The sequence below is a fragment of the Melanotaenia boesemani genome, chromosome 5 (genome assembly GCF_017639745.1).
Source record: "Melanotaenia boesemani isolate fMelBoe1 chromosome 5, fMelBoe1.pri, whole genome shotgun sequence".
NCBI classification, from domain to species: Eukaryota; Metazoa; Chordata; class Actinopteri; order Atheriniformes; family Melanotaeniidae; genus Melanotaenia; species Melanotaenia boesemani.
Genome location: NC_055686.1, coordinates 31,896,636 through 31,900,934, shown reverse-complemented (window position 1 = coordinate 31,900,934; position 4,299 = coordinate 31,896,636).

Here is a 4,299-nt window from a genome sequence, read left to right as displayed (position 1 = left end):
GAACCAGATGACATCAGCAGTGATTGTCAAAGTGAGATTTCTTTCATTATAACCACTAGTTATCCACATCTCAGTCCACCATTAACTCTGGATTAATGCATTTTGTTATAGAAAAGCTTGATGTAGACCCGAAGCTGCTGGGTGTGGTTCTGGCTGGTCTGACTGTTTTCTTCATAACCATCATCGTTGGTCTGGTTCTTCAAATCAAGAAACTTCAGAAAGGTATTTCTTAAAGATGCTGAATCCATTTTATCCAACTGTGTTCTGCTAATTGACTTTTTAAAAGAATTTTGTTCTGGTTCAGTCTTTCCAGTTATTTCCTAACCTGACTAAAGGAGACAGACAGGCTAGAGGTGGAGGCAGAGGAGGTCTCAGGATGTTCTGATGTGGAGGGAAATGAGGATGTGTTAAGGTCCATGACTGAGCTGCAGGGTGATGGAGTGGAGGTGTGACAGAAAAGCTGTGGGCTCGTGGGCAGTGTGTTGTCTATATGACTGGAGGTGGGGGGTAACGTTAAAAACGGTTCTGAACTGAACCTACTGGGGAACATGTTAAGCTAATTTGCTCTGTCAAGACTTCCATCAGTTGTGCTTTCTTTAATAATTCTCCATCTTTATCCCTGAAGCCTTTCTTGTTCAAGTGTTATTAAGTTTCCTTGGTGGTCTACAGCTTGTTATTGGAGAAGGATCTCACTGTTTTGTTGGGACGATGCTGTCCATATAGAAGTTTATAAAACCTGTCACACACTGAGTCGTGGCACTGATGTCATCTTCATGTAGCCCACAGAGGCAGAGATGCCGGTTAGCAACAGGCAAGCGGCATCTTTGCCTCTTGCTACTTGCCAGTTGTCAAGTCTTAAAGAAAGGTTTGATAAACTGTACATGAAATTTACACAATGTGATCTGACCTTCTACAAAATTGCTGCCAAAGAAACTTTCTTGGACATTGTTTTATTAGACATTACAATTTTAACATTTTCTTTGTTTCTCTTTGCATGTTTGTATGTTGCTGATGAAGAAAAATGTCTGCAAACGAATGAAGTAAGAAAAGATTCAATATTTCCTGTTAAATGATTCATCATTAATGTATACTTTGACTTTGAAGCTACAGGAATCTGTTGTACTGTTTCATTGCTGTTTTAAACTGAAACATGCAATTAGCTGTTTTCTGCTTATATTTAATAAGCCAGTAATCTCTCTTAGTAGGCTGTTTCCCACAAACACTGTATATATATATATATATATATATATATATATTATATATATATATATATATATATATATATTATATTATATTATATTTAATAAGCCAGTAATCTCTCTTAGTAGGCTGTTTCCCACAAACACTGTATATATATATATATATATATATATATATATATATATATATATATATATATATATATATATATATATATATATATATATATATGACATCTGTATGTATTATATGCAATTCACTGTATGTTTTCTCCCGACTGTTTCCTTTGGTCTTGTTCAGCTCACTGTATGTATGAAATGTGCTGTATAAATAAACTTGTCTTGTCTTACAGAACCCTGACTCTGATGAGCTGAACTACACCACAGTCACCTTTGATCGACAAGGAAGAAGAAGAAGAGAGCTGGAGCCAAATGTTGTTTATGCTGCCACCAGATAGACCGAAGGAGGAAACCAAACCAGAGCTCAGTGTTAAACTGATGCTTTGACTTCTGGGAGAGGTTGCTGATGTTATGTGTCAGATAATGTCAGTGCTTTTTTTGTCTTGAGACTGTGGTTTGTCTTCGAAGAACGACAAGGGGTGTTAATGTCAGTCTGTTATTTTATCAGAGTTACAGAAAGATTCATGATGAGGAACACATCCCTTGTTTGACAGACAGAAAGTTTAGTCTGAGGACGGCTGAGGTAAAAACATGAAGCTTGTATCTTCATACAAATAAAACCTGAAGTAAATCAATGAATTCTTTCTGACTTTCTCATATTAAGCTTGTCATGGTTTCTATTTGTGGAGATGTTTTTGAAAAATATTAGAGCTGAAAACGGACTTCCGTTCATCTGACACCTCAGACCCTGGGTGGGTATGTGGTTTATTTCCAGAACATGTACTACTGTATATTGTTTATATACTAGAGATTTTTTATGTAAGAAATTGAGACAAGAATTGTCAAGAGACCATAAATATACCATAAATATTATATAATTTCACAACTTTACACATTAATAGAGTCGGACATTTTCTGCCAGCATTCCTTCCTGGCTATCGCTATGGCAACGGCGTTGTCGTTGTACTGGATGATGCCTTTAAATTCTTCATATTTCTGAAAAGTAATGGTCTTCTCCTCCATGGTGAAGTAGCTGCTCTGCAGGGTTTCTCCATGTATGCGATTGGTCAGACGCTGCAGACTCCGCCCCTTTCATGTGAGCGTGCACTGATCCACATTGAAAAACCCTGGGTTGAATTACCGATAACCAGCTTTGTAGTACCGCTTATCCAGATCCTGAATGTCTGGGTAAGTCCATCCCGGTAGTAGAGAGACATCCTGGTATGTTAACTACGCTTCTTTGTACAGGCCTCAAGTCTACTGATAATCCTAGAAAATTTCAGGACTTGCTGAATCTCCAGTCTCCAGCTATTCTCCAGTCGTAAATAGCCAACATCACACACCGTGGACGTGCAGTGACATCAAAGAAAGTTTTGTGCTCTACGCTGTGAAACTTTGTAAAATATATTTGTAAATGGTTCTGCTGATCAGGCTTCTGGGAAGTTTAGTTTGAGGCCCAGCAACCATTTTGTGTTTTGGTGGCTGCTGGACCAGGATGTAGTGGCCATCCACTACATGACCTATGATGAGGTCACATTGTGTACTGTGACCGTTTCCCATATTTCTAGATTTTGTGTGTACGCCTTGGTCAGAGTTGGACATGGAGGTAGGAACATTTTCCCGGCTAGTTTGGTTTTCATAAATCCCAAAAGTTGACTATGTTTGGTGTACGCCGGTTTTTCTTCCTACGCCAGCTTGATAAATGAGGCCCCAGATCACCAGCTGATCAGCCTCCCTCCTGTAGATGGACTCGTTCAGAGATGAGACTGATGAGGGTGGCGTCATCTGTTAACTTCAGGAGTTTGACAGACTGGTGACGGGAGGTGCAGCTGTTGGTCTACAGGGTGAAGAGGGGAAAGAACACAGTCCTGTGGGGAACTGTTGCTGATGATGCAGGAGTTGGATGTGTGTTCTCCCAGGTTTATATGATGCCTCCAGTCAGACAGGAAGTCTGTGATCCACCTGCAGGTGGAGGAAGTGCTAGTTGAAGGTAATGTGAAGCCCTAGATGAGCCTCAACTAAGACGCATCCAAAAACAAAATATGTAAAAAATGAACACAATGTCGTTTTTTACCTGAAATTCCAGCAGCAAGGCAAGGCAGTTTATTTTTATAGCACATTTCATGTACAGGACAATTCAAAGTGCTTTACATAAAACAAAGACATTACAGATATTTAGAATAGTAAAAGGCATCAACACATAATCAACACATAATCACAATAAAATAATAAATTACATTAAAATGATTAAAAGCAAGATAAGTTAAAAAAGTTACCGTGCAGATTTCATGCATAGGCGCATGAGAAAAGAAATGTTTTTAACCTGGATTTAAAAATGTCTACATTTGGTGAAAGTTTAATCTACGCTGGCAGTTTGTTCCATTTGTTTGCAGCATAACAGCTAAATGCTGCTTCTCCATGTTAAGTCTGGACTCTGGTCTGTACTAGTTGACCAGAGTCCAGTTGACCAGAGCAGCAGCATGAAGGAGTCAGTGTTTGGTCCTTCATCAGGTTTTTGCATTGAGTTGATGTAGTTTAAAAGTACATTTTTATCCTATGAACGAATTATTTAAAGCACAATGGTAATATTTTACTGGATTATAATGCTACTGAAATCAGCACACACAACAAAATTAATAAATCTTTGCAGTTTGGTAATTACATAAAATCTTCATGATCAAAAATATTTCACATTATCATTTATTTAGTATGGTCCACATTCAGTTCCTTTGTAGGACCAATCATCTTGTCTAGTGCAGGAGTTCTTAACCTTTTTTATGTTGGGGCCCAACTTTTCCAGTACAAAGTGGTCCGGGGCCCATTCACAACACTGTTTTGTTTTAATTGATCTCACTCTTTGGATTCAATAACTAAACCAAATCCACTCGAAGTTTTTCCAGAGGGAATTTTAAAGTATTGCACCAGGAGCTCAAAACGATCATATTTTCAGTGAAATTATCGTACACCCCTAATTTGCATC